Here is a 12262-nt window from a genome sequence, read left to right on the forward strand (position 1 = left end):
AATCAGTTTTCATCTGCTTTGATATAACTTAACTTATGATAAAGAAGTTTAAAACCGAGATGACCGAGTAAAGGATCGAGTTAACATGATCCAGATTTTGAGCAAAGGTGTTTGTTTATGAGAAGAATTTAAGAGTGCGCCATCAGCTCATGTCAAACGTTGCATGCTTAAGGCAACACAATGGGTTCCGCGGAAGGTGATCAGCCAGGACAGTGACATAACAGACAAATACAATAAGCTGACAACGGCATGACAGGAACCCCTAACAATACAGCTTTATTGGATTGTTTTCCGTGTGTTTACTTGTTCTTATTTGTGGTCTTTTTCTGAGGATATTTTGTCTACGATAAACAAGCGTAAATTAGCAACGGTGTGTGTCCCAGATATTATATTACGTTAAACCAATTTTCACAGTTCCAGGAATCATTCAATAAACGTATTGAAGCTGTTGCTGCTCTTTTTCTCGTGATTTGTCTCAGTGACTGCACTAAATTTGAAGGAGATGGACAATGCGAGAGGAATATGTGGCCAAGAATCCAAAATTGTCCTCCTGCATTCTTTCGTTGCTGTACATTGGAGACGCGGAACGAAATGCAATCTAAACACAAGACCGTGGACTGACGTACGCGCTGGTAAGGGGTTGGCGATAAGGTGGGAGTTGGGCCCGTTATAGCAGAGTTCGAGAAAAAACAACGCATGTCTCTTCATGCGTGGTGGTGCCGCTTTCTTTCAGCGATAGACTGAGGCTCTTATCCCAACTGCCTTTTTTTTGTTAAGTCTTGTGCTTGGTATAACTTTCAATTTTGTGCAGAAATATACTTGGGTAGACCCTCCGTAAGTCTTTTACATCTTTTGTGCACAACACCTTTTTTGGAAGCAGTGTCGTAGCCAGTATTTTATTTTATTATATTTTATTTGAATAAAGGTGGGATGGTTTTACAATAAGCCCTACTTCCATCTGAGTACATCGGAAAATTAAAATTATGACTTTCACAAACAAAAATGTAAAAAAAAAAAATACTTTTATCGGTCTTAAATATAATTATATAAATAATTACGTGATGAACTATTGTATAGTCTTTATTTTAGTATTTTTATAATATTTCGGGGCCAAGTTGGCACTTAAAACCCCCTTTCCACCATCCTAGCTACGGGCTTTTCTTGGTTTGAAAACTTATTACTAAAGTAAAAATGAAAGAAAAAATAATTATGGCATCATTTATCCGTTTCAGATTTCTGTATACAAAACTGGTTCACAAAACTAACGTTCGCTAACACGTTTTTGTAACACCGAATACCGAAGAAAACCAAACGTATTACAAAATAACTGCTATATATCAAATTATTATTGTAACGTAATTAAAATTTGCCAATTGAAGTTGATATATTTCACTGCAAGTGCATTTCACACATTTTACAGTCAGTATTAATTTTCTAAGTGAATTCCCAGTGACAATTATTTTACTGATTGGAAACACTTATTTCCCTTCAGAGTACATTTTAAAAGTTTATATTTCCTGATACTAGTCTGGAATATCATGTCTTAATATTAGTCTGAAATGTTTAGACTAAACTTATACAGTTATTTATTATTTGAATAATTTTTTCACCGCAATTCAAGAGACTTGGAGGAGAATTACTAAGCATCTGTACTTCTGAGTATAAGAAATGCAGGGTCTACGTATATTTTGCATAAAAGATACAGGATCTAGGATGTAATAGTTAAAATGAATAATTTTCTCAAAGTTCAACAAGAGAGAGCATTCTTAACGAGTTTTTTTCTAAGCTCTGCACGATCATATTGGTATGGAAAGACGAAGTCGTCTAGAATACGGAAAAAAAGATATTCTAAAAGAAAAGAAATTAGCATCGCATGCAGTTTACCCATAACTTCATTCAAAAATACCCTTGCAGTAAATTTGGGATAAAATTTATTTATGGTTGCTAATAAACTTCCTTTAAATCCAAGCTGAAAAAACCACATACGTAATATTAATACGATTTTTCAATCAAGTAAAAATATTTTCCAAACAGGAAGCTAGTAGTCATGTTAGAGAAAACATTTTATTCATTAACTTAATTAACATAATATTCTTCATAATTTCCCCGTGCTTATAACCCGGTTATACTGTAGTCATTTATCATGGATATTATAGTTTTGCAGTAATTTAACTCTAATTTTAATGGCAAAACAAATAAATGATTTTATTAGATATTATTAAATAATTTAAAAAATGAAATTACGAGTAGGTAGCTTTACGACATAAAATATTAAGTGATTATTTTCTAAGGCAAAATATATCTTATTTTATCTACAAAGTAAGTAAGGTTAGTCATTTAACAGACAGAACAAATATGATAAAAAATTTATATGGTTTACCTATACATATATACACCTGTATTTCATGGCATGATCGACTTTATGCTTTTGTTGGGACAATATCTCCCTAGATCAGAAAAATATTGAAACAGTACTGTGTTTCTTGTTGAAATGAGTTAAACAAAGGTTTTGCATAGCAAAACGACTTTTTAATGTCTGTATGTTAAACATTAATATGAAATACAGACATATAACTTAGTGAAAAAGTAATAAATTAATCAAACGTACTGGATTCCCTGTGCTAATTATTTTTTAAAAACCAAAGGAAAAAGAAAAGTATTTTCTTTAAACGTACATCCTGCATTCAGAAAAGTTTGTTACGTAACAATATTTTCCTTCCTTTTGCCTTATTTACATTCTCCATTTCTTAAATCTACTTCGTAACGAATTTTCTAGCAAAGTAAAAACGTTAACATTAATAGGCTAATCATATATATAAGGGGTAACTTGAAATTTGATAACGATTCAAAAAATTCCATAAATCACAGGAAAGTTAATTTATATCAGGAAACCTGAGCCAATTTTTATGTATTTTCCAAATAATTCTGTACACTTAACACCGTTTTATTTTTGTTTAATCTGACTTGTCGGAGAGAGGTGTAGGTGGTGGTGTCTGATACCTTGGAAGCTACATCACCAATTACGTCACGGTGGCCATCTTGGATGGATTTGACCTTGAAATTGAACTTTGAACTTGAACTTGACCAAAGAAATTGAACATTGATATTGAACTTAGACCTTGATATTTGACCTTGACTTTGACCTTGACCTTTGACTTTGACCTCTCGAACGTTGCAACTATCGTTAAATCCGCCATATTGGATTCATACAATTTGAAATCGAGCACCCCAATCTAAGAATGTTGCACTTTTAGTTACGGTCAACATTTTGAATTCTAATGTCATGTCCACCATCTTGGATCTGATATCACAGTCACTTTTTTCAATTATGACAGCAAGTCCGCCATCTTATTGTCGTTTTACTGGAGGCTGCCATCTTGGATGACGTCACGAGCGCCATCTTAGTTTTTTTTCTGTTCTTGTGGAGGCCTTAATCTTGGATACCGACATCTTTGTTTCTGCTGTTTGTTTCTATAGAGCACAAGCATCACTCTATATCATGCTTGTAAGGCCGATGTTCCCTTAACTACAAACGTTTTTGTGGTCCTTATCGACATATGTATTTATGTATATATATTTATTAAGCCCCAGCCAACATAAGTAGTACAAAAGACATTGGAAGCGCGGTGATTCGAACTATGAGATCTTTGATCTCTGGTTTAGAAAACATACGAAAAGTGTAATGTTCGGGGATTGGGGCGCTCGATGACACGATGGATGAATTCTATTTAGCGGCCGTAACGAAAATCGCAACGTTCCAGAATCAAAGATGGCAACCGTAACGAAAACTGAAACTATTCAGAATCCAAAAAAGGCGACTGATATCAAGGTCAAAGTTCAATGTCAAAAATCAAGGCCACAGTTCCAGGTCAAAGATCAAGGTCATACAATTTTTCCGCCGTGACGTAATCGGTGATGTAGTTTCCGAGGCAGCAGACACCACCATCTACACCTCTCCCCGACTCCAGGGCTCGGAAATAACAACACACACACACACACACATATATATACCTACACTACTCTTGTCCAATGTCTTTGTGCAAAACTTTTACCAACTTAAGAACGACTACCGGATGCATTACACTTAACTGAAATAGAATGCTCCGATCACACCAGCGAAACGGGAATAGGTTGCTCGAAAGTAAGTTGGCTCGTCAAAGAAAGGAACTTGTTACAGTTGATCGACCCGGCGCGCCGACTCCAAGCGGCGCGGTTTTTTTTTAAATATTATTTACAGTCGGCGCGGCCCGGCGGGAGGTTTGTTTCGGAGTTCTTTTGTCTCCGCATAAACCTCCCGGTCCGCCGGGCGCAGCTGTGCGCGGCGCGATCCGAGACTCAGCCCTGCGCGCCGTAAGACGTAAGACGACAGTTGGCCGCGTGTTTTTAAAATATACATTGCGTAAACTCAGCTCCGAGACGCGGCCTGCGGCGGGAAAAAAGAAAAAAAAAAGATCTCTCTTCTCCCACACGGATCGCCCAGTTTTTCGACACGTCGCGGGACGAACTGTAATCGCCACCGTGTTGCCCGCGATGCCAGATGTTGCTTACCCCTTAATCGTACAAACTCGAGGGGGAAACAAAAAGTCTCTCGTAGTGCGCTGTCATCAGGACCGAAACTGCTGTTCAAAACTACTGCGTCGGGGACAAGTATTACTTTTACCCTCCCAACTTTTTTTTTTTTTTTTTTAATTTTGCAGGGACGGTATCACACGTTTTTTAACATTTTTATTTTTAATCATACGGTTCCTGAGCCATTTTATCACGGAAAATGATTGTATGTTTTTTAATGGCATAAACACAATTGAGAATTTATAATAAACCAACGAAATATGTTAATCTTAATTGTGAAATTCTGCGTTACATGTCCACAAATGTAAAAACCAATTAAAACAATCTGATACTTTTGTATGTGTTTAGCCTAAATATGAAAAATATATAATTATCATTTGCAGGGTCGGCAGAGTTCCGATGAGAAAACGTTAATTAATAATGATATTACATTTAATAATAATGTATATTACTTACTTTAAAAACCATTCATTAAATTAAACAGTAAAACAACTGAAAGATAACATATTGGTTTCAAAAACTTCTGTGCCATAAACGTTTTGTATAGTTTATTACTGAATATTTTCCATCGTTAAGACAAATGACAAAATGCCTTTTACATGGGCAATGACATAGTGCTTTTTACAGTGCAACGTACGTACAACTCAACTTTCTAATCAATACTCTGCAACATCGAACCTCAGTACGTAATCTTACTGCAGGCAGATATACATATCTTAATGGGTGAATCTTAATGCATAATGAGCTGTTCCTGATTTAGACTATCACTAGAGAAAAAATTAGGCAATAACACAATAACTCTATTATAACGTTATGAAATAGACCAAGGTAATGCAATTTGCTTAATCATATGTATTTACCGAGTTTTTCACCTATAGATCAATAGTTATAAACCATACTCTTACCAACACTTATACTAGAACATTATAATAACCTTTGATCAATAACACTCCAAACACACACAATACACTATTAAATAACATAATGACTGATAAATACCCAATTAGTTCAGAAAGCACATGTACATTACAATAATATTGTCGCGGGTTGAAATTTTGCAGGGTTGTTGAAATCAAATTTAGGGACTTTACTGACGGGACTCTGGGCTGGCTGCTCTGTTCACTCGTCAGCGCAAGTGGCGTGACCATGTAATTGGGGCACGGGGCCGGCGCGGCGCGCTGCGGGCTTGCAGAATTTTGTTTGTTTGTTTGGCCGCGCGCTGGCGCAGCCACGGGCCGCAGTTACTGGGGCGCGCTGTCGTAACAAGCCGCGCGGTGTGGCCTGCACATCGGGGTAGAGGGGGGGTAGTCTTCCCAGATGTTCTAGTTAGTTGTTTAGTAAATTTGACTTCAATAACGAGCTTTTGTTATGCTAGGCGCGGCAGGGCGCGCGAATTTAAGCGCAAGTGATTGGTGACTCGGGGCTCACTCAGGCGGAGGCTATGCGTCTCACCTGTGGTCACGAGTTGTTAGTTCGTTCGTGATGTAGGAATTCAGGCTCACTCAGGCGGAGGCTATGCGTCTCACCTGTGGTCACGAGTTGTTAGTTCGTTCGTGATGTAGGAATTCAGGCTCACTCAGGCGGAGGCTATGCGTCTCACCTGTGGTCACGAGTTGTTAGTTCGTTCGTGATGTAGGAATTCAAGCTTTCGGGCGGAAGCTATGGCCGACGCCAGAGGCCACGAGTCGTTTAATTTAAGTTAGGTCATAATGTAGTCATCTTCAAGCTTTCGGGCGGAGGCAATGGCCCTTGTCACTAGTCGTTTAGTTATAATTTTTTAAAATGTAATGTTCGTTCGGATTTTAAGGGCAGGAGAGGCCCCTACGTTAGTTTTAAGTAATCGATCAAGAAAGGCTTTTCGGAAAATGTGAGTATGGACTTATCTTTGTTTTAATTTTAAGTATTAATTATGATTTGAGGTATTCGGAAGGACTAGGGAAGTGTTTAGTGAAGTTCTCTCATTCTCTCTCTTGTAAGGTCGTTCAATCGTTAAGGAAGTAAAGAGATTATTGTTTTAAATTGTAATCCCGCTATTTAAATGTTCTTTAAAATGATGTTGAGTATTTGACTTTAAGAATAAAATAATTTTAATTAAGTATTATGTTATTTTGCAAAATCTCCTTAGTTCAGCTCTCACCAGACATCCTGTACGGGATGACGAACCTATGATCCTAGGTACAGTAAAGTATTTTATGAAGTTAAGACTAGTTGATGCCAAGCGAGTTGTTTCTATGTAAAGAGCTACGATTCTCGCCCCCCCCCCCCTCTGAAGGTGGATCGTGACAGAAATGGTGGAGGCGCCGGGTAGGTTCTATTTCTGGAGAGAGAGAGAGGTAGATTTTTATGTTTATTATTAAGTTAGTTTCAGCTTCTGATAGCAGGTTATTAAGAGTTTACTTGAGGAGAGGATTACGGAATTTTAGTCTATAGTGGAGGAAGTCTTTGAGATTTTTTTTTTGACGTAACAGATGTTTATTTGAGGATACTTGTAAGGATAAAGTTTATAGTGATAAGTTGTTTTAAGTCGTTGAATTTATTGTAGATTTATATCGGGGATTATTACGTGAGGAGAATACGTTATAAGTTAAATGCTTATTAGAGATAATGCAAGTGGTTTAATTTAATTGAAGTTCATTTTAAGATTGTAGGTTAAGAGAATTATAATTTAAAATAAAGTTTTTTGTCGTAAATAGGAATTATTTTCAAGAGAAGTTTGTTTTGTTTTCGTGCGCGTAGGAGACGAGACGTACGAATTAAATCAGTCGAGGAAAGGATAAACGTTAGAAAGGAATTAAAGAGAAAACGAGAGTTTATGTAAAAGAGAGTTATAGAATTTATAGTGATGTTTTGTTTTAATTAGAAAAATGTTGAGAGTTGTTTCAGAACGACACGTCAGTGGACGTGGCAGAATGAACACGTGACGGGGAGGTGCTGAGACCTAGCGGAGAACGGAGGAACCGCAAGCGAGGGTTGGCGCACCTGATGGAATTCGGTGACGTCACGGGCTCATACGGAGACGTGGACAGGCCGTGACCTTGTTTTGATCAGCTGTACGGTAACTTAACGATAAGAAAATAGACTATTGGTTAAATAAATTTAAATTTAAGTGTGTTTTAGGAGAAGAGGAACTTTCAGTATGTAAGTAATTTAATTTAAGAAGTGTATGATGTATAGGCTAGAAGTGTTTCGTTGTAAGTTGTTTATGTTTTTGTTAGTTAAATTCTACCTCGGTTTTAAAAATATTTTTTTTGGGATTTGTAAACATTATTAAGGAGGTACACTATAAAATCGATAAGCATTGAGAAAACTGGGAAGGCTAGATTTTGTGTGTAGAGGGAATTTACTCCAAAAGAACAGAGAGACAAAATTAATGTTTTCATTAGGGCGAGGGACCCTAAGGTGAGGCGTTGTGTCCCTGGGAAGAAAGGGAATTGTAGCGCAGACCATAGGAGATGGGCTGACTACGGAATTAAGGGTCAGGAGAATCCTGAGAGTTGTGAGTAGTTTGGGGCAGGAGTTCCCCATGGTAGTACCGAAGTGGCTATCCTGTATGGGATAGGGTACCATTTCAATGAAGTTTGTTGGTGGGGTTAGAGCCCCCTGTGTAGTGGGCCTATAGCAGATAGGCACTACAGTGAAATTTTTGGTTATTTTGTGAGGTAAATTCCATGGAGGTTAAGTAAGATTGGATTCAGTTAGGAAGGAGGGAAATGAGAAACATTGCTGTAGAGAGTTAGTGTACTTTCCTAATGTGAAATTGAATTTTACTAAATTAATTTAGGAGAAAGTTTTGTTCGGTAAATAAATAATAATGGAAGATAGCTAGATAATTAATTAATTTTTTTTGAGTAAGGTGTTTTAAGTAATGAAATAAAATAAGGTGAAGTAATTTGAATAATTGGGGAGGAGTTTCTTTAAGAGTTTAGATAATTGTTTTTGAATTTATTGAGATATTCAGCCAGTGAAGTTTGAGTGTGAGAGATACAGTGAGATTTTAAGGAAATCGGTTGTTTATTAATTAGGACAAATGAGATTTTATGATTAAGAGTCAGTAAGCATAGTTAAAATTTACGACATGATATTTGTTGACAGTTTACAGTTATTAAGGAGAAAACAGAGTAATCTATTTATTTTTATTTTAAGGGTTTGAAGATAAGATTATGAATTTTTTTTTTGAAAGTTTCTTGGGCATGTTTGAATAATTTTTATTTGGATTTTAAGAAATTACAGAGAAAATTTAATTGATTTACATTAGTTTGGAAGTATGGAGGTTTAGTGTTCGATTAGCCCTAACTTGATGGTCGGATCCCAAAAGAATGCCGTAAAACCGATAGCCAATTGAGAGGAATGCGGTAGGCGCTTGTGTAGAGGGGTTGTGGGAAAACTCCTTGGGACTGATGGCAGATCAGGGGCCCTAAATAGTGTGTGATGCTGTAAAACCAGTGCAGGGAAAGCCTGGTATGCTTAAATTTTTGGGCACAGGTTAGGTAAACCTGGGGTTCCATGGGATTTAGTCATGTTAGCTGCTGTGAGACATTAAGATTTCCAGGCTCCATAGTAAATTCAATGTAAATTTTTGTTTTCTTAAAATAATAAATTTGTTTTTAATTTTTTTGAGATATTTGATTTGTAACAGTGAATACAGACCCCGAGGAATAAGAGTTGTCATGCTGTGAGAGGAGAAGGTGGTAGGCCTAAAAGGGTACAGGCACCACAGAGGTTATGTGCATTGCATAATTTAAATATAAGGAAACTTGAGAATTTGAAATTTTGTTGTTGGTTTGTACACCCATAAGAAGAGTATAGGCAGAATTTTTATTGTTATGAGATGTCTAATTTAATTGAAAAGAAGAAAGTTTAAAGATGCAAGGTAACATTATTATTGTAATAATTGAAAGAGATTAAGAGGTAGAGAGAAATAGGCAGTTTTTGTTTGTAAGTACTAAAGTTTACAAATAGAAATTTAGTAACTAAGAATGAATAATAAGTTAAGTCTAGTGTAAAAGTTTTTTTTAAGTTTGTTAAGTTAAGAGTCACAAGTAAATTTTTTTTTTAGAGAGAATGTCTTTGATAGGAAGTATTAGAAACTTATGGGAATTTTAGGGTAACATAAATAATGTAGGTAATGAATAATAAATAGATGGTAGGTCTTAAGTTAAGATTAACATTTGAAGCAGAATTTAATTAAGAAGAAGGAAAATAAATAGGCCTAATGAAAAGAACAAAAAAGGATTTTATGGTAAAGCATTTTTTTTAAGTAATAAACAATGAATAATAATGTTGTTTCAGGGTAATGTGTACTAATAATACAATTTTTTTTTAGGACCAAAGAACAGGAATTATGTAATTTAAATTAACATGTATTTTTGAAACTGTTACAGATTCCTTAAGATGAGCTGAGCAGCAGTCCAGTTTACAAGATGACAAGAGTTCGAGAGACAAGATACAAGATCACTGAAACAAGAGCCAAGACTGAAGATTCAAGAGAAGAGAAAGCTGGCAGCCATGGACTTACAAGTGGAGATTAATAAGGTCATGTAAAGTTTTATTTTTTTTTATGGAAGACAGTAACTGGAGTTTTTTTTTTGTTATAAACATTATTTACAGAACTTTTTAGGTTATAGTAATGTAATGGAACTAGTGAGTTGTGGTAGCTGTCAAAAAGAACTAATACCTTAAGTTTAATTTTTAAAGTTAATTTTCTTAATTTACAGAGGGATTAGTAGTTTTTTTTTAAACCTTATTTAGGTTGGAATTTAAATACAATAGCTTATTATAAATGTGTACGAACAGTTCAAGTTCACAGTACTGATAGGTAGGTCAGATGATCTTATTGATTTTGATGATTTGTTGTTTTGAGTTGATTTTTAAGTGTTGTGAATTAGACAATGAAATAGTTCTGAAAACTTAAATTATTTCAAGCTAAGAAATAGTAAAGTTAATTGTAACTCAAAGGACACCAGAATTTAATTTTTTTTTGAATTAGTAATGTTTGAAAATTTTATACTTTACAAGAAAGGTTATAAACAAACAGATCGGATGGAACAAGGATGCAGTAAATCACAATTTCATTTAGAATTATTGATTAGCTTTTGAGGTTATGAAGTAAAAGTAATTATAGTTTAAAAGTTTGAATAAAAAAAAATGTTTTTTTTTATTTGTTTGAAATAGAAAGTTTAAAAGTTAATTAGTCATGATCTAGGTGGGTGATGGGGTGGGAATTGGCCACTCTTTTTCCCTATAACCTCCCTAACATGGCCTTCTATTACAACTAACAGAAATAAAGAAGAAGAAAAATGAAGAATTATTAGTTAGAATGTTTCTTTCATGAAGATACCTGATGAACTTTTACTGTTTGGAAGAATAGAAGCAAGGTTAGTCAGATATTTTTACTCAGAAGAAGAAGAAGATAAAGCAGTTTTATGACTCGACAAGCCAGAGATTGGTGTTTCCCCTCTGCGCTTCTATTGACTACGTTGTTTACTCTCATGGGATAGCTGGTTCGGCACCATGGAGAGAGATTGGTGGGCATTGTGGTTGCCCCCAGAAGAAAAGAAGAGTAGAAAGGTTATGGGTGGGTCATGTGAACTGACCTTCAACCCAGGTACTTCGTGGGGACTATTTGCTGTATAGAGAAGATCAAGACTCAAGAGTTAGGGAAAATCATTTGAGGTCATGTTTCCCTTCCTTAAGTTTTTCCTATCAAATTATTTGCCTGATTAGATTATGCTAAGGGTGGGATACTTTATGTTAGCAGTTGAATTAATTAATTTTATTTTTTTTGTGTGTTTACATCCTTGCCCATCGATTGCAGTTTAGTAGTTAGTTTTGTATTTGTCAGGCGTGATGGTAATGCCTGTTGATGATGTTTCAGAATTGTAATCTGTTCGTGATGAGGATGGCACAACTCCGAAGCAGATGTGGGGAGAAGTTGTGAGCTGCCCTGGAAGCCAGTCCAGTAGCTGTTGGAGTTGAGTGGTGTTTGCTGATGGCCAGCCCAGGGAGCTACTCTTCTCGACAACACTGACTTCGAGGAGTTGCACCAACCTTCACGAGATAAGAGTTTAATTAATTGAAACACTGTAAGGACACTTAATTTTTTTTGAAGAACGAAAGAAGTATGGTAATAAACGGAAACTGAAAAAAAAATAATAATAATTATCAAGAATTTGCACATTGTTTAACGAATACTGAGAAACTAAGAACAGTAATTTAATTTGTAAAGAGAGCTTCACTAACAGAACAATTTATTTTAGAATTGAGAACTCGAGCCTCTGAAGGTTCCTGTGAGAACAAACCAGATAAAAGTTTTACATTTAATTTTATGAATACTTGTTGTTTTAAAATAAATCTTATGCAGAATCTAGATGTATGTTCAGACAGCAAGGAACTAAGAAAATTATTATTTTTGTGAAATGAGGAATTTATAGTTATGGTTTAATGGAAAAAGACAATTTGTAATTTTGAGGTAGCTCGATGGGGCTCGAGCTCTGTGAGGGGAGGGTTATGTCGCGGGTTGAAATTTTGCAGGGTTGTTGAAATCAAATTTAGGGACTTTACTGACGGGACTCTGGGCTGGCTGCTCTGTTCACTCGTCAGCGCAAGTGGCGTGACCATGTAATTGGGGCACGGGGCCGGCGCGGCGCGCTGCGGGCTTGCAGAATTTTGTTTGTTTGTTTGGCCGCGCGCTGGC

General features: G+C 35.9%; 1 protein-coding gene and 1 long non-coding RNA gene across 2 annotated transcripts in view; one reads left to right on the forward strand and one right to left on the reverse strand.

Annotated features, from left to right (window-relative positions):
• LOC134533414 (TWiK family of potassium channels protein 12-like) overlaps window positions 1–12262 on the reverse strand; it is a 321365-nt gene that overhangs the window by 132402 nt on the left and 176701 nt on the right. The gene's annotated exons all lie outside the window — the stretch shown is intronic.
• LOC134532960 (uncharacterized) lies at window positions 6208–10968 on the forward strand. Its single transcript, XR_010075224.1, has 2 exons — window positions 6208–7707; window positions 9951–10968. It is a non-coding gene; the product is annotated as an uncharacterized LOC134532960 (long non-coding RNA).

Source organism: Bacillus rossius, chromosome 6 (assembly GCF_032445375.1).
Source record: "Bacillus rossius redtenbacheri isolate Brsri chromosome 6, Brsri_v3, whole genome shotgun sequence".
NCBI lineage: Eukaryota > Metazoa > Arthropoda > Insecta > Phasmatodea > Bacillidae > Bacillus > Bacillus rossius.